At 45.3% G+C, this 27,478-nt stretch overlaps 1 non-coding gene across 1 annotated transcript; it reads right to left on the bottom strand.

Annotated features, from left to right (window-relative positions):
• Positions 1–6,168: 6,168 nt before the first annotated feature.
• Positions 6,169–6,284, bottom strand: LOC138286234 (U5 spliceosomal RNA). Its single transcript, XR_011201900.1, has one exon. It is a non-coding gene; the product is annotated as a U5 spliceosomal RNA (small nuclear RNA).
• Between the last annotated feature and the right edge of the window lie 21,194 nt (positions 6,285–27,478).

The raw sequence follows: 27,478 nt of genomic DNA, 5'->3' as shown, positions 1-27,478 counted from the left end.
TTGGGTCGATGAATCTTTTGACCAAGTGGGGCTCTCTTCACTCAAGATTAGTCAATTTAATCAAATCAATAATCAATAACGAACATAAGCAATGCCCTGATCAACATAACGCTTCACAATTAATCCAGAAAACATTTCGGCGAACCATGACCTTCCGGCCATGAATAACCACACCAGTTTATTCAAAGTTAGTGAATTTATTTCCCTATATTAACAAAGCTAGCACGATATAAATGTGTCTCAACACCAAATGATATATGTAAATGAACATTAATAGCTGTCCATAACGGCGAAAAAGATGCAATCTATGCAGCATTTGAATAACAATGCATTCGATAATAGCAATGCAAACCACTAAAACTATAATCTGTAATGGGCTAATTGCATACATTAGTCAGCATAACAAGGTCTCAAATTGCATCGTGCAACAAATGAATCCTCATCTAACCTCAAATTAGCATCTGCATGTGGGATTTCATGCAAAAACAATTTAGCAACATTGATTTGGAAAACTCCTAACTAGGGCTCTTATCAAAAATCAGCAGTTGGTTACCTAAAAAGAAACACAATGCAATTGTACATTTTCCTTTCATATTTACCAAATTCAATCAGCATTCAAGGAAGTCTTCGTCTCACAGGTACCGGTTTCGATCAGCATGGGACGGGGCAAAGGGGCAGGGTGGACGGGGCAATTGCCTCACAGCGGCAAGATAAAAGGTCAAAACTACTACTTCATGCAAAGGGACGAATCAAAGTTAAAGTCTCTAGGGCGAGAATTACTTAAAGTCTCTTTCTCTCGATTAGAGAAAGCATCAAAGTCTCATTCAAAATGGCGTCGAACATCAATTGGCATCGTAGAAGATGGCAAAATGACGAAGTCGGCAAGATGGGCCATAATGGCTGCAATGTCCTGCAAATGGCGGGTAATGGCCAATGGCTAATGGCTGATGTCTAATGGCAAATGGCAAATGGCTGCTTTCTTCTTGTGCACCAGGTTTAAATAGACAACAGTTCAAATCCAGTAGGGTCTTCCATTGGAGGGTTCATAGGTTGGCTTCAAATTGTCCAATCAAAAACAACAATTCACAAGCTTCTACCTAGGCATACATTATCCTTGGAGTCGGGAACGTAAGTTGCAACATATTTTACCAATTAACTCACTTTCAGAGCTTCCATTGTCTGCACCTGCAGATTGACCTTGGAGCAAAGAAGAAGATGCCAGGCTGGCACGAAACCTTAAAGATAAGCATGTGAACCGATCTCACTGGAAAAGTACAGCTTCAAGCAAGAATACACGTTTTATTAGCACATTAGAAAAACACGAGCATCTAAGCCGTGAGACAAGGCAACTAGGCCGAAGCCTCCACTAAAGTTATGCTAAGTTAAAACATTTCAAACAAGCAAATCATGGCACACGTTTACGGTTATGTCAGATTAGTACAATTCTAATACATCACGTTATATAAAGCACGCTTATAAATGTTGGTGAACTACTCTGAGGGCACATTTGTCCCCGTACAATCTTTATTAGTTCGGTTAAAGTCACACTTGATTATTGCGGCACTACATTTATACGCTAATAAATGTAAAACCTTCGTTTCTGCGTCATCATATGTTTCCTCTAAGGAAATATCAGGGAGTTATTTTGCCAATAGCTAAGATATAGGCGGAATTGAATAGGTACATTTTGAGAGGTCTCCTAAAAATCCAGAAGCCGTCTTCAAGATGTAGGGAACAGTGAGTGAGTGATAGTGGGTTAAGGGCTGGAAATGGAGGTCCCTCTTATGAAATCGTCAGCAGTGCCGCTGATACGGTGCCAGAGGCAGATGTTAGTCACACAGCTAGCAGGCAAAATCTAAGTGTAACCAGTAACATAACACAAAATAATGCTCCCCCAGCAAAATGGGAGGAGGGGCACCAGAGACACCAGTGTCTTACAGCTATTCATAGGCTTTATCCTTAATAAAGGGTTTTTGAGGAGCAGAGAGGCCGATGCACTGCAGGTACTGCAGGGTCCTGCATTACACCCCAGAATGTAACATTCGGTTACACCTGCCCCTCTTCTCCATTTAGAGTGAAGGCCACAGTGCAGACCATAAGTCCTCGTTCCCACAGACCGGACCATGAGGGCAATACAGCAGCCCCAAGAATGGAGAGTGCAATCCAAGGCCCCATTGTTTCCAATCTTCACCAAAAGTCCGTTGTAACAAAGAGTTTAGGCAATTCAGGAACTTCAATGCAGTACGTAAGCCACACCCTAAACGAACAAGAGCTCATATATCAGGTGCAACAACCACATTGTTAGGAGGGTTAGATTATTTTGGGAGAAGCCTGCACTCTCACAAAGCGTTAACACACAGGGTAGCCCTCTTTCAACTGACCAGGCCCAGACTGACCCTTAGGATATAGTCACTGCCCAAGCAAACAACCACAAGGGGTACATATGTGGCATACACACTTTCCCTGTGGCTTCTTTGCATACAGATCGCATCATACTAGTGCCAGGAAGCCATCCAAAATCCCTAAGTTATTTCTCTCAATGGACATCCTAGGCTATCCTGACACCTAATCCCTGAGGTTGGAGAAACTCTGAGGGCACCAACTAGTTAGGGTCATAGGAAACAGACTGAATGCTTGGTGGACATGGCAATGGAATAACCATCCTCAAGCTGACCTAGTCAGAGAGTGGGCTGTCTGATGCCAGTTACTGGGATCTATAGTCTGTTATATGGCATGCTACAGTGGACAGTATCCATACTAGAAAAAAAGCAGGAGGCTGATGTGCCCGACCCACCTATAGCAGTGATGGTCAAAAGATGATCTGCTTTCTGCCCCAATTGGATTATCTCCCCAAATCCTTGGTCCCACACCACTAGCACGAAGGGCAAATGAGATAATCAGAATGTCAAAGAGAAAGAGGCCATTGCAAGGGATCACGTGCCAGTGACTCACAGTGGGCCTGTGCCTACCTGACCAGCTCTTAAATACCCCTCCAGAACATGTCAGATGGGAAGGAGACACTTCCTGAGCAGAGCTATCCCCAAAGGAGCAAAATGCAGGATGATGATCCACCTCCTCACTAGATTTGTGCTTTTCAATGCAGCTCTGTATTATCATTCTCTCTTTTTATTATCATTATCACAGGCCGGATAGCTTTGGAGGAATTCCTTCACATGGTGGGCACATCGAGCATATCTCAGCTGCGCCCTCTTCTCAAGCACTCTGCAAATCAGGATTGTTGCCATCTGGGGAACACCAAATTTGAAATGGGCTGCAGACTGCCGGATTGCACTAATTACTTCTTGTACAATCTCGAATACTTGTCAAAGTTCTCAAACTTCCACAAAACATACATTTTCTGTTTTTTCCTTCTTCCTGATCTTGGTCGATTCTCTCCAAGCCCAGCCAATCTTTTAGAGGTATACATTTTTCATGATATCAACTCTTGTCTCCAGAGTAGAGTTAGTCTAATCCTGGCTTCACCAGACACAATGCACATCTGCACAAACCTCTATTATTTTCCCCAAGCCTTCATTGTTTCCCCATTTCTTCGCTGTCCCTGTACACTGGATTTCATTCGTGGTAACTTCCTGAATTCCTTTAATCTATACAGTTAATCAAACCTTTTCAGTCAACATTTTAGAACTTTAATTGATCCTGGAAATGTTATGTCTTTTCCTGCAATCTACATTGAGATTAGGACACTTCGATTAGAACGCAATAGTCTGGAAATGACCCTACCATCCTTTAAAAAAGCTTGCACAAATCCATAAACCCCACATCCAGAAATCATGCACTTCAATTCATCACAGCTCTTTCTACACTCTCTCATCTGTTGGGCTTCAAATGGACAAACAAAGGCAAACAGAACTGAAGGAATTCACTATTCACCTGACTTGTTTTTAATTCATTTAGTAAACAAACAATTGAAATGCACTGGGTCTCACGTTAGCTTGAATTAGCGCTATTAGCATTGCAAATTCCTAACTGGACTTTTCTTGCCACATAAATTGAAAATGAAAAGTAAACCAGTTGACATAAGCAAGCTGATTCAAAGTGCCATGGCCACCATGAGCATGAGCACGAAGGAGAGACACAAAAGAAAAAAGAAGTTTGCTCACAGTCAAACTTATTGGCAATCGTGCGATTATCCATGTAACAGGGTCGATGTCCAAGGTGGTAACAAAACCATCTTAAGGAGGGACAAACGTAAAGCATTTACCAATGATAACAAAGGATTTTTGAATGGTGCAAGGCCCCCATAATTGAGAGCAAACATTTTGCCAAGGGGCAGCTGCTCGTCGGCCCTGGTGGGCAGTGAGGGGAATTATTAGTAAATGTGGCCCATTATCTCCCCATGACTAATCAAAACGATAATTTGTAATGCAATGGGTCTCGCGTTTGCTCGAGTTGGACATAAGCAAGCCGATTCAAAGCACCACAGCCGCCATGAGCATGAGCGCGAAGGAGAAACAAAAAAGGAAAAATAAGTTTGCTCACATTCAAACGTATCGGCAAACGTGCAATTCTCCATGTAACAGGGTTGGTGTCTAAGGCGGTAACAAAGCTGCCCCAAGGAAGGACAAACGTAAAGCGTTTACCAATGATAACAAAGGTTTTTTGAAAGGCAAGCCCATGAACGAGTGATAGTGATGGGGGTGTGGTGGGCGTGGTTAAAAGCCCACAGATAGATTACAACAGGTCAAAGCGCTTGCGTGCTTGACCTAATGAATAAGTTAGACATATCCAGTGCTAGCCTCCTCATATCTTTTTTCCCAAAGCATTGATAAAGCCAATAGGTCTCACCTATGTGAGACCTATTGGTTTTGTCAATCTTTTTTGCCTTGTTGTACACCTGTGTGGCTGCTGTGCAGCATGGTTAAAAATAAAATAAAATATAAAAGCGATATGATGGAGCAAGTATTTATCGTGCCACAGCACTTTTTAGGGTCGAGCGCACAAGTGCTCTAGCTCCTGTTGTAACCCCCCTGTGGGCTTTTAACCACACCCATCAGTTTGGCTGGTTCGTGGGCTTGCCTTTTAAATTGATTTCATTATTGAAAGGCATGCATACGGCATTCCTTTTCCGGTGTTTAGCCCTATGCGAGAGCAACAGTAAACTACTGAAAACATACAAGGCTCTGTGTTTTCTGAATAGCTTCTGGACTACTTTTTATTTTTATTTCCTATGCAGTGCAATCTCGCTGGGCAGTAGTCGAGTGCTTTGCATGACATCGACCCTATTACATGGATAATTGCACTTTTGCAGATACGTTTGACTGCAAGCGAACTTCTGTTTCCTTTTGTGTGTCTCCTTCACGCTCATAGCAGCCATCGACTCACTTGTGTGAAACTGTTTTACTTTTAATTTTCAGTTTATATGGCAAGAAAAGTCCGGTCAGGAGTTTACAATGCTAATAGCTCTAACTCGACAAATGCAAGACCCACTGCATTGCAAATGCTTGTTTTTTTTTACTTTCAGCCATGTTGCATAGCAGCCATGCTGCTGTACATGGGTAAGAAATAGTATAGACAAAGCCAATAGATTTTGCATAAGTACGACCTATTGGCTTTGTTAATGTTTGTGGTTTTTAGGCAGAGGTTGAATTAGTGATTTTCCCAGGATAACAGGAGGTTATTTGTACTGGATTTGAACTTTATTCACCAGTTTCAAAGTCAGCTGTTAGACCGTGGCACGATATAAACATACGCACATTTTACATATATATATATATATATATATATATATATATATATATATATATATATATATATATACATATATATATATATATATATATATATATATATATATAAATGTTTGTAAATATACACTTTAACACATCTTTACAATTAAGTCACAGAGGGGATTTGAATAAAATCTCAATAATCTAGAAAGAAAACTCAGATTGGATACAGTTATGTGTTTCATTTACCAATTGATCCTTCCTTACCTGTTGTTATATATTGCTGCTTCCCTCAGGGTAGTGGATCCTTTCGGATGATATGGAGTTTTTTGTGCAGCATGAGTCCTTCTTATATGTTATGTATCAGGGCTATAGGTTAACCGTGTCACAGTAAGAATCACTCCCCAAATGTCACACTTGAGAATCCAGAAAATAATCAATCTGTCTTTATACAGTTATACTTTCGTCTACTAAATAAGAGTACCCCGCACTTGGCAAGACTTTCAAAAATTATGTGAAACTCTTAAATGTTCCTCTCCGTGGATATATTCAATAAAAGGCAAAAAGTCTATTCAGTTTGAAGACAAACCAGAGTATACATTTCATGGAGGCCATCTGTGGTGCCAGCAAACACCGTTCCACAGACTGTCAGGGTCATTTAGTTTACTGAGTTCATCTTAGAAAACTCTTTAAAGTACAATTAATTGATTATAATTGTTGTAATCAGGTACCTTGATAAAACACTTGTTGCCACAAAAAGAAACAACAGGGAGACTCACAATTGACACAGAATTATGGGTATGTAAATTTAGTCATAGGTCATGTGACAGGAAAGACTGCACCACAATAATTTCCTTGCTCAAGTCGTAATGTCACCTCCTTTAACTCTGCCTATTTTGAATGGTGCCTCAAATGGGCTTTTGTGAGGATCAGTGCCACCCAAGAAGAGGATTTTTATATGCCTACGTCGTTGCTATTGTTTCTCAGACAATGAATGAGCCAGTGTATTTTGTATTGAAGCCTGTAAGGATGCATCAGCTGCTGTAACAAAACAAGTATTGGCAACGAGGTATGAGTTAGAGCTATTAGCTTTGTAAATTTCTAACTGGACTTTCTTGCCACATAAATTGAAAATGAAAAGTAAAACAGTTGACATAAGCGAGCCGATTCAAAGCGCCATGGCCACCATGAGCAGGAGTGCGAAGTAGAGGCAAAAAAGGAAAAATACGTTTGCTCACAGTCAAACGTATCGGCAAAAGTGCAATTCTCGATGCCCAAGGCAGTAACAAAATTGCCCCAAGAAAGGACAAACGTAAACATTTACCAATGATAGCAAAGATTTTTTGAAAGGCAAACCCATGAACAAGTAAAAGTGATATGGGTGCAGATAGATTACAACAGGTCAAAGCACTTGCATGCTCGACCTAATGAATAAGCTAGACACATCCAGCGCTAGCCTCATCATATTGCTTTTTCCCCAAAGCATTGATAAAGCCAATAGGTCTCACCTATGCAAGACCTATTGCCTTTGCCAATCCTTTTTGCCATGTGGTACAGCTGTGCGGCTGCTGTGCAGCATGGTTCAAAATAAAATAAAAAAGCACTATGATGGAGCAAGCATTGATCGCACCATAGCACTTTTTAGGGTTGAGAGCGCAAGCTCTCTGGCCCCTGTTGTAATCTTTCTGTGGTTTTTTAAACAATGCCCATCAGGTTGGTTGGTTCGTGGGCTTGCCTTTTCAAATTTTGCTTAATTTCATTAGTGACAGGCATGCATACATCATGCCTTTTCCGGTGTTTAGCCCTCTTCAAGAGGCAAACCCATGAACAAGTTATAGTGATGGGCATACGGTGGGCGTGGTTAAAATCCCATAGATAGATTACAACAGAACAGAGCGCTTGTGCGATCAACCTACAAATGAGCATAGTTTGCACACACTGACCAAATAATTAATTTGAACATGGGCAATCCCTCACAGACAGCAATCAAATTCACAAATACAAAATCTCAATTTCCTACTAGATTCTTTTACACTGTGCTTAATTTGTGCCAATGTTTGGGGTGGGGACCACAAGCACTTATTTTTGGGGACTGGCATTCACTTTTCATCACACTTTGACCTAGAGCAAGTGTGAGAAAAACACAAAAGAGGAAAAGAAGGAGGAAGAGAAAGATGGCAAAACTGTAATAAATGGAGGAAGCAGGGAGATATGGAGGCACGGAGAGTCTGGTGGGGGATGAAAGAGGCATAAGGTTGATTCAAGGTTACGCAGCCTTCATATAAACCCCAACCTTCAATAGTACCGGCCGTGGGCTTCTGAGCAAAACATTGGTCTCAAGCACTTAGGCCCTTATTGTAACATTGGCGGTAAATACCGAATACCGCCGCGGTGACAGCCGCCAACATACTGCAGCGGAGGCAAACAGATTCTGAAATATACACAGAAAACCAACAGAAACCAGCCACAACCACAAATCTGCCAGACCCTACGGAGGCGATAAACTGTCGGAACTCGCACCCATACCGTTATGCCACCAAAACAATGCCCTCCAAATAATGACCCATGAATCAACACAGCGGACATTCAATGGCAGTAAATCACTGGCGGTGCACTCCACCGCGGACAAAGTGGCCAAAAACAAAACAAGACAACATTGGCCAGAATGAAAACCCCACACCTGACACAAATAAACACCCCACATACCCACCAACAGCACTATAAAACATCCCCCCATATCACCCACAAACCTTTGGAAACACAAGAAGACCGCTAAACCTTGCCACGCCGATCCCAGTGATAACTGCACACATGCACCACAACTACTCATTCATCTGTTTTGCACCACACATCACACACTCCACCACATCACACATTACCCTTGCACAAGACACACACCAAACAACACCCATGTCCCCACAAAGACACCCCCACTTCACTGATGAGGAGTTGCGACGGATGGTGGAGGAAATAGTCAGGGTAGAGCCACAGCTGTTTAAATGCACAGGTACAGGACATCACCATTGCCAGGAAGTTGGAGATATGGCAGAGGATCATGGACAGGGTGAACGCCGTGGGAACAAACCCATGCACAACGGACAACATAAGGAAGAAATGGAACGACCTACGGGGGAGGTGTGTTCCATTGAAGCAAGGCACCAGCTCTCCATTAGGAGGACTGGCTGTGGACCCCCACCTCCTCCCCCACAATTGACAGCATGGGAGGAGAAAGTCTTGGCAATACTGCATCCTGAGGGCCTCACTGGAGTACCCGGAGGACTGCACACCTGTTAGTCACCATTACCAACCCACCACCACCCATACCTACATGCTATTTCACCCCATCACCCTGACTCCCTTCACCCCACTCCTTCCCACACAGTGCACCACCCCAACCCACCTCATTTAAATTTCTACCCCTGCATGCCATACTCACTGAAAGCACATCCCTCCCAGTTCTGCATGCACACCCACCATCAGTGCATGGACATCATGGGGAACTACCAATCCCACAATCCATCACCATACACTTCCAACAACAATATGGTTGGGAAAGGTAGAAATGCAGAAAATGTGAAAGAAATCTCCCTAACATACCACTTACATCCCCACAGGTGCACCTGCCAATGTCAGCGGCGAGGAGGTGCCACAGCAACCCAGTCCCCCACCAGAAGACACCCTCAGTGTTGGCAGCAACTCTGGAGGACTTGATCTGGATGAGCTCCCTAGCCCATCTGGGATCACAGGTCAGTCGGCTACCACATCTCACAGCCAGTGGTCCACAGGATCCCCCCTCAGACTTACATACCACAGCAGAGCCAGCCAACGCTCCCAAACCTCTGTCCCCAGGACACACCAATCAGTAATGTGCCCACCTGTACAGGGACCCAATTCAACACCACACAGGCTAGTCAATGACGGTCATGGTGTAAGTGGGAGTGGGCACACCATTCATGGGACACAGGCACCGGGGGCCCAGGACAGTTGGAGGACAGCTGTGCGCCAGGGGGAGGCCAGGCCCAGGGCACTGACTGCCCAGGAGGCACTCACAAATCTCCTGGGGGCATACCAACAATCCCTGGACAGAATGGGTCAGGTGATCAACATCATGTAGGAGAACCAGCGGCTGCAAGGGGAACATCACCAGGAGGTCATGCAACAATTGCAGGCCTTGAATACCACCATGGCAATCATTACAGGGGTGCTGAGTGACATGGCGAACATCATGCGTGAGTATACAACACACCACCGGGCCCCTTCCACCAACTTGACCTCCCCCCCAGCAGGGCAAAGACCACCTGCCTCCAAAACCCAAGCCCAAGGAACCACTCCCAAGAAGAAAAAAAAACCTCCACTCCCCTCTGACCCCTGAGGCGCCTGCCTGCCATGTCCATGATGCCCCTGCCCAGTGAAGTGCCAATTTTGTCAGGAGTCAAGTTGGGCCCTTGGACGTTGCCCTGTGGGCATTTGTGAACTTTGGACTGGCCAATGGGCCTGCTTCTAAATATGTACTTCATCATTATTTCAATTTACGCTCGTTATCCAACATGATTACAGTGGTTGGACCAGAGGTATGTGTCCTAGCTTTCTTTGCTCCTGGGTTCTGTTGCTGTTGATTTACTTTGCACATTGTTCTGGGCGTGTGTATTGTGTGTGTGTGTGTGTGTAATTGTAATTGTAATTGTAATCGTATTTATATAGCGCTTACTACCCCTGACGAGGCGTCGAAGCGCTTTTCGATGAGTAGCACGCTACTCCGGTACCCAACAAGAATTAGTGATGGATTAGTATAATTTAATAAGGAGTACAGTTTTAGTATTATTATGAGTTAATTTGAGTTGCGGATATGAGAGTTTGTTAGTTAGATTGACTGGAGTAATGGAGGGGTGGAGGAGGAAAGAAATCCAGAAGTGTTAATTGGGAGTTTATCCTTCATTTGCTCAATCCAAAGGCTTGAGATGAATAAAAGGGGGGCGGAGGGGAAAGAGGATGTGGAAGGGTTAGGGAGAGCATAGTAGCAGGGTGAGATGAATGCAGGAGAATTTAGTAGGGTTGTGTGGGAGGTCACAGAGGTAGAGTGAGGTTTGGTGAGTTAGATGTGGGGGTGGAGGGATGAGCTTAGGCAGAGATATTTAGGAGATGGAAGTGGTCGAAGGGATTTGGGATGAGTCCGAGTGAGAATGGAGGATAGTTTGAAAGAGACATGACATAAGAGCGATGAGTAGATAAGTGTGATAAAAAGAGAGCAGAAATTCATAGAAACATGCCAGGCACAGAAACAACATATACACATATATATATATATTTATACACACACACACACATGACTATACACACACATCTGCACATACAATACATAATTAGAAACATGGGTAAAAAATACTTAGTCGTCCATCCATCATCCTGGTAAAAAGGCGGGAACTCCCCCACCTACCTCGAGGGTGGACGGGGCGTGGCCCAGCGGGCGGAGCCCACAGGTGCTCCACAAAGGGAGAAACCCTCCACTCTGTGTCTCCAGCAGAGGAAGACAGAAACCGCGCGTCCCAGTCAGACACAGACCACGCTCCAGCACATCATCAGCTCACCTCCAGGAAGGATTCCAGATCCCCTCCGCCATGGGATCTCTGAGCGCACAGCCCCGCCCCGCCCCATCCCTGCTAAGCCCAAGAGCCAGGGTGGGCCGTCCTTTCCAGAAGGTGAGCTTCAAACCGCGGCATCTGCCGCGTCCACATTGTACACTAGGGTACGTGATGGGCCACGGGGGCAAAACGTCTTCAGCAACCTTGTGTGCCCCCGGCAATGTCATTGCCACTAGTGCGTCCCCGCGGAGATGTCCTCGCGCCCTGCGCATCAACGACGCACCACGCGAGTCGGCGGCAAACGCAGTGGGGTCGCCTTGGAAAGCTGTCCATCATTCTGGCAAGAGGTGGGAATTCCCCTACCTATTTCGAGGGTTGACGGGGCGTGGCTCAGCGGGCGGAGCTTACAGGTGCTTCATAAAGGGGGAACCTTCTACTCTGTGTCTCCAGGAGAGGAAGATAGAAACCGCGCATCACAGTCAGATACAGATTACGCTCCAGTACATCATCAGTTCACCTCCAGGAAGGATTCTGGATCTTCCTCTGCTATGGGATCTCTGAGCGCACAGCCTTGCTTTATCTTTGCCAAGCCCGAGAGTTAGGGTGGCTTGTCCTTTCCAGAAGCTGAGCTTCGACTGCGGCACCTGCTACGTTTATATTGGTAAGTGCTTCCTTTGAGGTTTAGTTTCTGTAAAATGAGCATCGTGGCCTACACAACCGGAGTATTTTCTACGAGTATGTCAGTAAGCGTTACCTAGCATGTTTTATATACCCTGTTTATATTGTACAATAGGGGTACGTGATGGGCCACGGGGTAAACGTCTCCAGCAACCTTGTGTGCCTTTGGCAATGTTATTGTTACTAGTGCGTCTTTGTGGAGATGTCCTCGTGCTTCTGCGCATCAACAACACACCACCGGAATCGGCGGTAAAACGCAGTGGGGTCGTTTTGGAAAGCTGTCCGTCATCCTGGCAAGAGGCGGGAATTCCCTACCTACTTCGAGGGTGGACGGGGCGTGGCTCAGCGGGCGGAGCTTACAGGTGCTTCATAAAGGGAGAACCTTCTACTCTGTGCCTCCAGGAGAGGAAGATAGAACCCGCGCGTCACAGTTAGATACAGATTACGCTCTAGTACATCATCAGTTCACCTCCAGGAAGGATTCTGGATCTTTTTTTGCTATGGGATCTCTGAGCGCACAGCCTTGCTTTATCTTTGCCAAGCCCGAGAGTTAGGGTGGCTTGTCCTTTCCAGAAGCTGAGCTTCAACTGGGGCACCTGCTACGTTTATATTGGTAAGTGTTTCCTGTTGAGGTTTAGTTTCTGTAAAAATGAGCATCGTGACCGACCCAACCGGAGTATTTTCTACGAGTATGTCAGTAAGCGTTACCTAGCATGTTTTATACGCCCCGTTTATATTGTACACTAGGGGTACCTGATGGGCCACGGGGTAAACGTCTCCAGCAACCTTGTGTGCCATTGGCAATGTTATTGTTACTAGTGTGTCTCTGTGGAGATGTCCTCGTGCTTCTGTGCATCAACAACGCACCACCAGAATCGGCGGTAAACGCAGTGGGGTCGTTTTGGAAAGCTGTCCGTCATCCTGGTAAAAGGCGGGAATTCCTTTACCTACTTCGAGGGTGGACGGGGCGTGGCTCAGCGGGCGGAGCTTACAGGTGCTTCATAAAGGGAGAACCTTCTACTCTGTGTCTCCAGGAGAGGAAGATAGAAACCGCGCGTCACAGTCAGATACAGATTACGCTCTAGTACATCATCAGTTCACCTCCAGGAAGGATTCTGGATCTTTTTTTTGCTATGGGATCTCTGAGCGCACAGCCTTGCTTTATCTTTGCCAAGCGCGAGAGTTAGGGTGGCTTGTCCTTTCCAGAAGCTGAGCTTCAACTGGGGCACCTGCTACGTTTATATTGGTAAGTGTTTCCTGTTGAGGTTAGTTTCTGTAAAAATGAGCATCGTGACCGAACCAACCGGAGTATTTTCTACGAGTATGTCAGTAAGCGTTACCTAGCATGTTTTATACGCCCCGTTTATATTGTACACTAGGGGTACCTGACAGGCCACGGGGTAAACGTCTCCAGCAACCTTGTGTGCCTTTGGCAATGTTATTGTTACTAGTGTGTCTCTGTGGAGATGTCCTCGTGCTTCTGTGCATCAACAACGCACCACCGGAATCGGCGGTAAACGCAGTGGGGTCGTTTTGGAAAGCTGTCCGTCATCCTGGTAAAAAGCGGGAATTCCTTTACCTACATTCGAGGGTGGACGGGGCGTGGCTCAGCGGGCGGAGCTTACAGGTGCTTCATAAAGGGAGACCTTCTACTCTGTGTCTCCAGGAGAGGAAGATAGAACCCGCGCGTCACAGTCAGATACAGATTACGCTCTAGTACATCATCAGTTCACCTCCAGGAAGGATTCTGGATCTTTTTTTGCTATGGGATCTCTGAGCGCACAGCCTTGCTTTATCTTTGCCAAGCCCGAGAGTTAGGGTGGCTTGTCCTTTCCAGAACCTGAGCTTCAACTGGGGCACCTGCTACGTTTATATTGGTAAGTGTTTCCTGTTGAGGTTTAGTTTCTGTAAAAATGAGCATCGTGACCGAACCAACCGGAGTATTTTCTACGAGTATGTCAGTAAGCGTTACCTAGCATGTTTTATACGCCCCGTTTATATTGTACACTAGGGGTACCTGATGGGCCACGGGGTAAACGTCTCCAGCAACCTTGTGTGCCTTTGGCAATGTTATTGTTACTAGTGTGTCTCTGTGGAGATGTCCTCGTGCTTCTGTGCATCAACAACGCACCACCGGAATCGGCGGTAAACGCAGTGGGGTCGTTTTGGAAAGCTGGCCGTCATCCTGGTAAAAAGCGGGAATTCCTTTACCTACATTCGAGGGTGGACGGGGCGTGGCTCAGCGGGCGGAGCTTACAGGTGCTTCATAAAGGGAGAACCTTCTACTCTGTGTCTCCAGGAGAGGAAGATAGAACCCGCGCGTCACAGTCAGATACAGATTACGCTCTAGTACATCATCAGTTCACCTCCAGGAAGGATTCTGGATCTTTTTTTGCTATGGGATCTCTGAGCGCACAGCCTTGCTTTATCTTTGCCAAGCCCGAGAGTTAGGGTGGCTTGTCCTTTCCAGAAGCTGAGCTTCAACTGGGGCACCTGCTACGTTTATATTGGTAAGTGTTTCCTGTTGAGGTTTAGTTTCTGTAAAAATGAGCATCGTGACCGAACCAACCGGAGTATTTTCTACGAGTATGTCAGTAAGCGTTACCTAGCATGTTTTATACGCCCCGTTTATATTGTACACTAGGGGTACCTGATGGGCCACGGGGTAAACGTCTGCAGCAACCTTGTGTGCCTTTGGCAATGTTATTGTTACTAGTGTGTCTCTGTGGAGATGTCCTCGTGCTTCTGTGCATCAACAACGCACCACCGGAATCGGCGGTAAACGCAGTGGGGTCGTTTTGGAAAGCTGTCCGTCATCCTGGTAAAAGGCGGGAATTCCTTTACCTTCTTCGAGGGTGGACGGGGCGTGGCTCAGCGGGCGGAGCTTACAGGTGCTTCATAAAGGGAGAACCTTCTACTCTGTGTCTCCAGGAGAGGGAGATAGAACCTGCGCGTCACAGTCAGATACAGATTACGCTCTAGTACATCATCAGTTCACCTCCAGGAAGGATTCTAGATCTTTTTCTGCTATGGGATCTCTGGGCGCACAGCCTTGCTTTAGTTTCCAAAGAAACTATAAATCAATAGAAATATACATATAATCTGAAAAAAATATTTATCCCCATAGGCATATGCAGTTCATAGTTGTTTGAAAAAGGTGGTTATGAAGGAAAGAGCCAACTCTTGAGTAGTTTCCTGAAAACAAGAAAGTTATCTGTGGCTCTTATAGTTGGGGGTAATGAATTCCATAGTTTGGCTGCTTGGACGGAGAAGGATGTACCACCTACAGTCTTTTTCTTGTATGGTGGTGTTCTAAGGCGGGGTGCCAGTCTTGAGCGGAGGGTTCTTTGTTGGATGTATTTGGTAATTTTCTTTCTGATGAAAAGCGGTCCTGTTCCATGTATAGCTTTGTGGGTGATACAAAGCAGCTTGAAAGTGCATCTTCTGGCAACGGGTAGCCAGTGTAGTGCTCTCAAGGCAGGGGAGATGTGGGCTTGCGGCTTTATATGTAGTAGTAGCCTGGCTGCGGAATTCTGGATACGTTGTAGTTTTTTCATAACAGATAGAGATGATCCATGGTAGAGGCTATTGGCATAATCCAGTTTGGATAATACAAGTGAGATAGTAGCTTGCACCTTGTGTGGAAATCCGAGGTGAGGGAAAATGCGTCGTAAAGTCTTTAAGGTGATGAAGCTTGGGCGTGCTAATTTGTCTACTTGGGCATTCAAAGTTAGTTTGGAATCCATGGTGATTCCTAGGTTTTTCACTTCCTTGGATAATTGAGGAGGTGGTCCGAGATCGTCAGGCCAGCCGCACAGAGGGTCATAATGTTTCCAGTCACCACATGTGAGTATTTCAGTTTTGGAGGTATTTAGTTTGAGATGGCTCAAGGTCATCCACTGATCAACGGCTCTGAGGCAACTGAAGATTTGAGAGTTTTCAATGTTTTTGGGGTCTTCTAATTGAAGTAGTATTTGTGTGTCATCTGCATAGTTGTAGCATGTGAGATGGAAATCATTGATCAGTTCTGGTAAAGATATCATGTAGATGTTAAAAAGCAAAGGTGAGATGATTGACCCTTGGGGGACCCCTGTTTTTGTGAGGTAGGGTTCGGATGAGAAGGGGGGTGAGTGGATGATATTTGTTCTTTTTTGGAGATAGGAAGTAATCCAGTCGAGCGCAATCCCTTGTATGCCGGCTTCGTGGAGTCTTTGAGTTAGGGTGTCATGGTCAACTGTATCAAAGGCAGCTGAGAGGTCCAAGAGAAGTAGTGCAGCAACTCCATTTCGGTCAACTGTGTTTTTAAGATCGTCCCAGATTGCCATGAGTGCCGATTCAGTGCTTCTTCCTGGGCGGAATCCAGTTTGGAAGTCTGAAAGTATAGAGTTGTCTTCAATGAATTGTGACATCTGGGCGAATGCTGCTCTTTCTATCAATTTGCCCAGGAAAGGTCCATTTGTGATAGGTCTGTAGTTGTTTGGGTCTTGCGGGTCTAGATTTGTTTTCTTTAATAATAGTCGTATGTATGCCTTTTTCAGGTCTGTAGGAAAAGTTCCTGAAGTTAAAGAGTTGTTGATGATTCTTCTTACAGGTGTGGCAGCGGAAGTAGATAGCAGGATGTTCTTGAAGATCTGTGGTGGGCAAGGGTCAGAAGGGCAACCAGAAGGTCTGCTTGCTTTGACTAAATCCATAAATTCATCCTGGGATATTTGTTTGAAGGACTGTAGAGGTTGGGATGGTTTATTCTTAAAGGGTATTTTAGTAAAGGGGTTGGTGCTGATGGTTTTCTTCTGTTTTAAATAGGAGTCCAGTGTGTCTGCCTTGGTTGTGTAGTGAGTTGCCAATTTGTTTGTGAAATCTTGAGTGGTGGGATGACTTCCTTCCAAGCATGTGGGTTTTCGAAATTCATTGAGAATTTTGTAAAATTCCTTGGTTGTAGATTGAGCATTTAGAATTCTGTCTGAGTAGTATCTTTTTTTAGCTTTTTTGATTGATGATTTGTATATCCTGTTAAGTTTGTGTAGCTGCAGTTTGTCTTGACTGTTGTTTGTTTTGAGCCAGGTCCGCTGCAACTTTCTGATTTGTTTTTTAATCTTTTTAAGTTCTGTGTTTCTCCAAGGTGTTGGTTTTCTTTTGTCATGTTTAGTTTTTCTGAGTGGTATTAGGACATCAAAAGCTTCCTGTAGCCACTCATAAAGTTTAGGTACAGAATTGATTGTATCTAGATCTGTCTTTGCTGTTAGTTGTGTTTCTAAGTGATCCAAATTGAGTTTTCTCCATGGTCGATAGGTGTATGTATGTAGGTGGTTGTGGGGTGTGTTGATTTGTGGAGTTGTCTGTCGGAAAGTTATCAGATGGTGGTCTGACCAGGTGGTTGGTGTGATGCTATGAATAGTAACAAGTTCAGGCTTAGCAAAAATGACATCTAGGATGTGACCAGCGATGTGTGTGGGATAGTGTACAATCTGATGTAGATTCAATGCGAGTAGGCCAGTGGTGATAGCTTTTGGATGGGGCATATTGGGTTTGTCAAACCAAATGTTTAGATCCCCAATAATGCATAGATTGGAGTATAGTGTAATAAGGTTTGAGACTATGTCAAGAAAGGCATCTGGGAAAGTGGAGTTGTTAGGTGGAGGTCTGTAAAGGAGGAGAAAGTTACAGGTGGAAGTTGGAGTAGGGTGGCATCTGGTAAGGAGGGCTTCACAACCTTGTATGGAGATGTTGTCTGTTTTACTGAGGTTTATTGCCTGTTTGAATATAATAGCTAGTCCACCTCCTCTCTTGCCTATACGGTTTTGTGTGATGGTTTGATAGCCTGGAGGAAGGGCTTCGTGCAATACTGGTGCCATGTCATCTCCCAACCAGGTTTCCGTAATGAATAGTAAGTCAGGTTGTGTGTCTGTGAGCAGGTCGTAGATGTGGTGCTTGTTTTTTGAGAGTGATCGAGCATTTATGAGCTGGCAGTTTAGATAGGGTGTGTTAGTGGTAGTGTTGTTTTGTTTAGTAGAAGGGTAAGTAGTATAATGTGAGCTTGAAGCAGGAGTGTTGCTAGTTGTGTTGACTGTTTGAGGCTCACAATAGTCTTGCTTTTCAACATAGTGTTCCTCTTCCAGCAGGTTAAGGAGGCATTTTGTTGGGTCTGTGTGTGTGGGTGGTGAACTTGGTGGCTGAGAGAGCCATGAGGAGTGTAGTGTTTTTTGTAGGGTAGTTTTATTATGAAACAAACAAGGGGATGCGAGGTTGCTATGAGTGGCATGTTTTTTATTATGTTTGCGTTTGTTTAGAGTGGAAGGAGTATGGGTTAGGGGTGGGGGAGGAGCATGTGGATCATGATGTAAGGCTCTAAATTGTGCAATGGAGGAGAGGCGACTGAATGAAGGTTGCTGGGATGGGGTGCTTGTGGTAGGTGTTTGTGAAGAGTGGGGGGGTAGGGGTGGAGATAGGGTGGAATTTGTATCCTGTATGTAGTCTTGGGGGTGAGAGTGGGTATGATGAAGAGTGTAATGTAAGTTTGTGTTGCTTTGATGTGCTGATGTTTGTGGTTGGTATTGTTTTTGTGGAATAATGAGAGGGGTTATTGGTGTAGTTGTTTTTGGTGAGGGACTTGTATGCGAGTTAGTGCTGTTAAGTGGAATTTGAGTGTTAGATGGGGTGTTGATGTGTTTTGGAGATGAATGTATGAGGTGTATATGAGGTGATGGATGTGTGTCAGGGAGATAAGTATTAGTTGAGATGACTGGAAGAGGTAATATGTGTGGTGGAGTGAAATGTGGGAATTGTATGGTTGTGTGTAATTGGTGAGCAGAGGGGAAGAGTGTGTGTAGATGATGTGTTTGAAGGCAGGGTTTGGGCATTGTTATGAGTTCAGGCGGTCTGTGTGAAGCGAACAGCAGATAGTGTTTTTGGTTGGTATGTGTAGAGAGTGTGTATCTGGGAGACTGAAACTGAGAGAGTTGTATGTTGTAGTTTTGTATTGTGTGGGTGGTGGCAGGTAGTGTTAGTGGGAGGGGATAGAGTAGTGTTTGCTGTGAGTATGAAGGTGTTTGACTGTAATAGTTATGGGGTGTATGTGTATATGTGTTGTATGTAGGGTATTGTGTTGGGTGGTGGGGCAATGCATTATGTCTGTAATCAGTTTGTGATGCATGAATTGGATATCTTTGCGGATAATGTGTTTGCATGTTGAGGGATGTGTTGGGGCAGAAACCATTTCTGGTGGAATGAGAATGGGAATTGGGCAGCATTTCTGGCCCTAGTCCCTACCTGTCCCGAACAGACCCAAACAGACAGCTGCCCTTGTCCTCTCCGCCCTTTGCCTCTCCGCCCGGGCTCAGACGCCCTGAATCCTAGCCTTTTATAGCCCTACTGGCCAATAAGAAGCTGGTCCCAACCCTAGCCAATCCGATTTTTTTACCCTAATTTAGCCAATTAGTGGGAGACCCAGCCCTAATCTCCAGTCACAGCCCTATTTCCTGACCCCCAATCACAGCCCCAGCCCTAGAACCAACAGCCAATCAGAATCCCAGCCCTATCCACCAATCACAGCCCTAGAAACCAACAGCCAATCAGAATCCCAGCCCTATCCACCAATCACAGCCCTAGAAACCAACAGCCAATCAGAATCCCAGCCCTATCCACCAATCACAGCCCTAGAAACAAACAGCCAATCAGAATCCCAGCCCTATCCACCAATCACAGCCCTAGAACCAACAGCCAATCAGAATCCCAGCCCTATCCACCAATCACAGCCCTAGAAACAAACAGCCAATCAGAATCCCAGCCCTATCCACCAATCACAGCCCTAGAACCAACAGCCAATCAGAATCCCAGCCCTATCCACCAATCACAGCCCTAGAAACAAACAGCCAATCAGAATCCCAGCCCTATCCACCAATCATAAATGCATCCCTGGAGCTAGCAACCAATGAAACACCATCTCCCAAAAGAACCTATCATAACAGCATGTGCAACAACCACGAGGAACCTATATAAGGAGCAAGTTAACTAAAGTCCAGTCCCTGGGGCCTGGGGGGGGGCTACTGGTGCTCTATTCAGTATCTCCTTGGATACAGACAGGCTGAATCCACACTTTCAAGCTAGCAGAGTCTACTTTTCAGGTAAGGGGGAGATTGTTTAAGAGACAAACACTGCAATAGTTCTGGGCGCACACTCTAAAAATCGGGCTTTTTAAGGCAAAAAAGACAGGGGGGCAGACAGCTTGTAAGCACAGTTTAAATCACACAAACAGATTAAAAAACAGTCTCCTAAAACCACACTCTGAAAGGTCTATGTAGTCTATTTTACTAAGAATAGGGGTGAAAAAAAGGGGGGCAGGGGGGGGAGCCACTAAACTAGCAAGGGAATTCACACAGTCACAGCAAAAAAACGATTTTGAAACAAACACCACTTTAAAAGAGGCCAAGCTGCCTGAAAAACACAGAGAGTCCACAGTAAAACAAACACTGTTTGAACAATTAATACTATTTGACTAGAAAATATCTTTGGGCTCCTTACCTAGGTCTCTTTGCAATCCTTGAACACTGGGCTGTATCAGGACACAGGAGAGAATGCACAGAGGAACACAAAATGGAGGTGCCTGTCTTTGGCCTTCCCTCCACAAACTTAAGGAGCCAGAGCAGGTGGGGGGGGGGGGGGCGGGCCTCAGGTGCAGCAGAGACTCAGGGAGCCAATCAGCTAAGTCCAGTCCCTGGGGCCTGGGGGGGGCTACTGGTGCTCTATTCAGTATCTCCTTGGATACAGACAGGCTGAATCCACACTTTCAAGCTAGCAGAGTCTACTTTTCAGGTAAGGGGGAGATTGTTTAAGAGACAAACACTGCAATAGTTCTGGGCGCACACTCTAAAAATCGGGCTTTTTAAGGCAAAAAAGACAGGGGGGCAGACAGCTTGTAAGCACAGTTTAAATCACACAAACAGATTAAAAAACAGTCACCTAAAACCACACTCTGAAAGGTCTATGTAGTCTTTTTTTACTAAGAATAGGGGTGAAAAAAAGGGGGGCAGGGGGGGGGAGCCACTAAACTAGCAAGGGAATTCACACAGTCACAGCAAAAAAACGATTTTGAAACAAACACCACTTTAAAAGAGGCCAAGCTACCTGAAAAACACAGAGAGTCCACAGTAAAACAAACACTGTTTGAACAATTAATACTATTTGACTAGAAAATATCTTTGGGCTCCTTACCTAGGTCTCTTTGCAATCCTTGAACACTGGGCTGTATCAGGACACAGGAGAGAATGCACAGAGGAACACAAAATGGAGGTGCCTAATTGGATTTTAGAATATTAATTCTTAAAACTGGACCAAATTAAATAAATATCACAAGTAGATAAAACACCCTCTCTCTGGACCACACCAATAATCTAGCTAACCTGGCTCCCACGGAGGTACCACGTTTATGGGTTGTGAATGTGTACAACCCACAAATAGCTAAGCTTCCACTGATGCTGCCCATTCTGTACCTTTGCTCTATGTTAGGGAAGCTGGTGAACACCTTTTCACTATACAAGGCCAAGAAGATTTCCACTGTCAGGAGGGAGAAGAGAAACGTGCCAGAGTACTGTGGAATTGAAGAGAGAGGGGAGTGAAGAGTTCAATGTGTGGAAGTGACACATTTGCGGTAGGAGGCACCACTTTCTTGGTACAAGCCGCCAAGCTCTGGAACTCATCAACAGATAGCATATGAAGCATCCACAAGCATATACACTTCATAAGACAGTTGTAAATATGGCTGTTTCTAAGATAACTACGCAAAAACAACAAGTGATGGACGGAACGCCGAACATTGTCAAACACCCACCCCCAGCCATAGATCTGGGTTTAATCCATCGCCCCTCCGCTCACCACGCCACCCCAGCCTGAACCCAGCCACACGCAAACCAGTCCCGACCCCGCTCCCCACGGGAACAGCCCAGACCGAACCGCCAAGCCAGGTCCCCACCGGACCGGAAACAAGCATCCCGGGACCGGCCCCGGAGCCCCACCCCCCATCAGCCAGGCCAGCCCGAATCCAGCGGCATGGGAAGGGTGTGTTACTCTCCCCATCCTCTCTTGTGTGCTAGGGGGCTGTACTCACTGTTGTCGGTGGCGTTGGTGCTCCTGGACGGCCTTCGTGTGGTACAGCATCTGGAAGACTTCTAGTTCTGGTTCCATGCGGCCGCGGAGTCCTCTGTATCCCTGGAGGTGAGTGTCTCCTTTTATATGATGTGTTTCCACCAGGCTTTTGGTGGTGGTGCTAACGCCCTGGAAACCCTGCCGGTCTGCTATGTCATATTATGGTGGGCGGATCCTCGTCTTCCGCCTGCCTGTAGGTGGCTACCGCTGTGGCCAGTGGTCATAAAACACTGGCGGTAGGGGTGGTACATTGGCTGTATATGGGAGGGATCACCGCCATGGTCATAATTTGGCGGTCATTACTGCCAGCCTGGTGATGGTACTTCCGCCATCGCCGGTATTGCGCTCACCTGATGGCCAATGTCATAATGAGGGCCTTATCCTTTCACAAATGAAGCACTTGTTTTACTGAAATAAAGCACTATTGACAATATTCTGCTCACTACTTTAAATGTAATTTTATGGCTTTTCAGGGAGGACGCAAGTTAACAAATATACTGCACGGCCTTGTCATGTCAACTGCAGTGGTTTGAAGAGAATAATTGCATCCAAAATAGAAACCTCAGCCCAGACATGGGCAGCTTAAGTAATTAATGCCATTCACCAGACAGCCAATAAGTATTCTCTTCGACCTTAGTCTCTTAGAGTGCTACTCAATCCAAAATATCAGTGTCCCTTTCACATATTTATTAGATACACACAAGCATAGTACAAGGCGTCTCTGTGAAATTCCACGAGGAACAGCTGCAGTGGACTTCTGTGATACTGCCAATTTACTTGGGGTTGTGTGGTACTATTTATTCACATACTAAGTTGTATCAAAAACTGCAAATAACGTTTCCTTTTGCCCTCTGTTGAAAGGTATCAGTTAGTGCCTTTTTTATCTTTAATATTTATTCATCCATTATCCTTAAAGCACAAATTCCATACACATACACAGACCCCAAAATAATTCAAGTCAACAAAAGTCCCCAAGAAATATCACTATAGACATTGAGAATCAGTAATGTAAAAGAGACTGCGTAAATAGCATATAAATCACATTCATGAATCAACAGTTAGATAAATGAGAATGATGTAGGGGGAAAAAGGTAAGCTATAAACAAAAGGCAACTATACAAGGAGTAAAGATAACACTGTCTCAAAGGGAACCACAAAGTCTAATAGCTGCTAAGTCATCAAAAACAAATGTTACACAACATTACTACCAATACCACCAACAGATCAGCTGAATGTCTCTCATGTCTAGATGTTCTTGAAGACCATAAGTCATTATTCATTTCTCAATCCTTAATTTTGCTTTGCTCTTCCAATTCTGAACAAAGACACCCTTTGCAATAGACAGATCCTAGGTGATCCACTTTAGAAGTGATGTGATGATATTTCAAGGTCGTAAGTCATCACTGAGAATAACCATTTGAGGATATAACAGAATTGATGTACATATGATTTGCTCCAGGTGTTTCTCTGTTTCCTTCTACAACTCACAACTACAATGACACTTTCAAAGCAAGAGTTTGTAATTCCAATTTGGATGGTGCTCTTCCAGAAGTTGATATCAGAAGAAATCAACAGCATTCATCCTCTTGCAGTTGGGCAGAATCAGTGCCATCCAGGCTTCACCATGCTCTCATAATATTAACTGGAGAGACAATATTTTTAATGGGGATAGAGGAAGGCATGGTCATCATTCAGGGTCACACTGCAAATGTGAACATACTTTACAGACTTAAAGCATAACAAATGAGGGGTATTGTAAACAATGGGGCAGACTTACAAAATGGTCATGCATCGCAGCACAGCAAGTAAAGTTACAGCGCTGCATTGCATGAACAAGAGAGAACAGAAAAGCATCATATCTTGAAAGATGTGACTCTGTTCTGCTCTCTCTCTACTGTGGCCCATTTCGAACTACCACGCACTAATGCAGACACCCGTGCACCTTAGTGCAAGCGTGTTTCCGTTGTGGTTAGCATAGTTTTGTGCAGGAAGGGGTCCCTTCCTCCAAAAAAATTATGTTGAAAGCCAATTTCTTCTATGTATGTGTATTGCAGAATACAGAACATATGCAAAGAGGAAATAAATGGATAGAACAGAGATAATTCTCCTAAGTACATCATATTCAGATAGGCATTGGATATCGTCTAAATCCATGTCTACAAGTCCTTGTATGTATGGATTTGCATCACAATTCATCAGCGGATACATGGAAACTCCCACACACCACCAATGGAACGTCTCTCAGATGTAAATTAACACAATGCAGTGCATTGTGATGCGTCGAGTTACTGCTTGTTACAAGCCAACACAAATTGTGACTTGCATTGGTTTGTAAATCCCAGCAGAAGACTTTGCATCAGGTCTGTGTTAAAAAGTCACACAAACCTGACACAAACTCTGGGTAAATCTGGGCCTTAATGTTTACCCCTGAGTGGTCTCTTGGCATGTTTGTCACATAAGAGATTTTGGGACCACGTGTGCAAAGCATTTTGCACATCGCAAACAGCGAATCGGGCCGTTTGCGACGTGCAAAATGCAATTTGGGATGTACAGGCACAATTTTGCGATTCGGTAATCTAGTTACCAAATCGCAAAAAGGGTTTGCGAATAGCAATTAGGAAGGGGTGTTCCCTTCCTAATTGTGAGTCGCAGTCCCATGTGTGATTGTTTTGTGACCGCGGATGCGGTCGCAAAACAATTGCAGTTAGCACCAGTTTCAAACTGGTGCTAACCCATTCGCAAATGGGAAGGGGTCCCCATGGGATCCCTTCCCCTTTGTGAATGGCAGTGATTTTTTTTTTCCACATTTTGCCTGCTCTGAAAAATTGAAAAGAAACATTTCATTTTTTGTTTTTGAAATGCATCTTGTTTTCCTTTATGGAAAACGGGCTGCTTTTAAAAAAAAAAACTGCTTTATTTAAAAGCAGCCACAGACATGGTGGCCTGCTGTCTGCCCTGTGAGGGCGGCCATTCCCAATGGGGTCGCAAATTGTGACCTACCTCATTAATATTCATGAGGTAGGTCATTTGCGACCCCCTTGCGAATCGCAACCAGTGTTATTGATACTGTTGTACATAAGGTTTTGCGACTCGCAAATTGCGAGTCACACTGACTTGCAATTTGTGAGTCGCAAAACCTGTATTTCGTACATGTGGCCGTTAGTCCATATATTTTAACAGAATGGTACTCATTCTTTCAATCTTTGACCCAGGAATGAGGCAGAAATTAACACCACCATGTTGGACTTCTACAGAATTGCCAGCTTCCCCCATGTAATAGGGTGTGTGGACGGGACACATATACAAATCTGCCCTCCTGCAAATCTGGAATATTTGTTCCGCAATAGGAAATGTACCCACTCACTAAACATCCAGGTAGTATGTGAAGCCCATAATGTAATTACAGACATTGTAGCTAAATTTCCAGGGAGTTCACATGACTCATACATATTCAGGCACAGTGGGATACACCAACGCCTAGAATGTGGGGAGTTTGGAGACAGATATCTATTAGGAATTGCTGAATACACCCTGAAGCCTTACATACAGGTCACTGTGGAAACCATCCATGCCCTGCTAACATTGCTTATTTTTGCAAACAGGTGACAGTGCATATGCTCTAAGACCATGGATACTTACCCCGTACCTAACACCTGGCAATGAGAACGAGAGGCGTCATAACAGTGCCCATCGGCGGACCAGAACTGTCATCGAGAGGACCTTTGAATTGTTAAAGGCAAGATTCAGATGCCTCCACAAAAGTGGAGGTGCACTCCAGTATGCCCCAGAAACAGCATTCAAGATTGTAGCCGGCTGTGCAATCCTACACAACATTGCCACCACACGTGGGCTACATCTCACCCCTGAAGAAACAGATTCGGAGGATGAGGAGCAAGAGCTATCAAACCGACAGCCTGGAGATAGAAGAATTGCAAATCAAGGCAGACAGAGACGGGACCACATTGCAACCCAATACTTTGGCAGGTACTTGGCAACTGTCACCACGCTCACTGATGTCAGACAAACAGAGCCCAGATTTGTAGTGGAACAAACAAAACCTTTTTATTAGTAAACTAAATGATGAAAGAAAAGTGCTGTCCGTTGAAGTCTGTACATGTCCAAATGTAATGAGGACACATTAACATCATGTGCCTCATGACCCATGCTGTCTGATGGCTTACACCCTCCTCCTTGTGCACCCAGCATGGCTCATCCCAGGTGGGTCAGCTGACCCCTGCCATGCACTTGCACTCATTAGCACACGTGAGTCAGTGGCTGACACACTATTTATTGTGGACCCCTCCTCACAGTCCTGAGGGGTCTCACCTGTGCCCCTTGCCACCTGCCTAGCTTCCATCAAGTCCACTGCGTGGCTGATGCGGCCAAGTCCACGTGCCACATCCCCCGCAAAGTGGCCAAGTTCCACCTGCAAACTAACTGTCCGTCTAGACAGGCCAGTAGTGTTTGTTGCAAGACGCCCAATTGAAGCTGCCATGCGGTCGAAGCGTGCCACTGTGTGGTGGTCCCTGCACCTTGCGCTCTGTCTGTCTGCCACCAGTTCCGTCACAGGTTGGCGGATGGCCTGGGTGAGATACCCCACAGTTTCATTCAGTCTAGTGAACTGCGTGTTCACTTCAGCCAGGCCAGTGGTCATGTTGCTCTCCATCCTGTGCAATGTACTTGAGATTGACCTCAATTGTCTGTTTTGCAGGCCCTGACCGTTAAAGAGGGATGCCTCTATTCCTGCAATTTCTGCCTCCCCTATCTCCTCCTGGGGCACTGCCAGTACTCTGCATCTGTGTCTGCGCCTTTGTCGTGCTGCTGGCTCTGGACGACTTGCTGGGGCTGGGGCCAGGGGCCAGGGGTCATATCAGCTTCCCCCATTTCCTGCTCTTGTTCCTGAGAGGACTCTGGTTGTGTCCTGCTGGGCCCAGGAATTTCTGCTGCATCCTCCTGCACTGTCTCTGGCCTGTTGTCTCCTCCCTGCCTGTTGTCGCTGCTGGGGGTGTCTTGTGGGAGACCTGTGAGACATAGGGAATGGACTGTTAGTCTCTCACATCTGTTTTATGCCTCATAATAAACATTTGCCTATATGCTGACTACTGTACTACATTGCCCATAATGCAACATTCTAGTGGTTGGTAGACTGGAATGGAGCTAGTCTGGTTGTGCCTGCTGCTGTGTACTGGGAGAGCGTGGGTTATGCATTTGTAGGTGTTCATGCATATCTCATGGTACTCACTTTTGGATTTCCCTGGCGCAGAACTGTCCACCTCTCCCATTCCAAGTACAGCCTCAGGCACAAGGGTCTGCTCCACCATTGCTTCCATGGCTGTGGGTGGTGGGACGGTGGATGGGCCTCCTCCGGTGCCCCTCATTTCTCTGAGCCACTCTGCT

The sequence above is a fragment of the Pleurodeles waltl genome, chromosome 3_1 (genome assembly GCF_031143425.1).
Source record: "Pleurodeles waltl isolate 20211129_DDA chromosome 3_1, aPleWal1.hap1.20221129, whole genome shotgun sequence".
NCBI classification, from domain to species: Eukaryota; Metazoa; Chordata; class Amphibia; order Caudata; family Salamandridae; genus Pleurodeles; species Pleurodeles waltl.
Note: the sequence above shows the minus strand (reverse complement) of the source record. Positions and strands in the feature narration are given on the sequence as shown.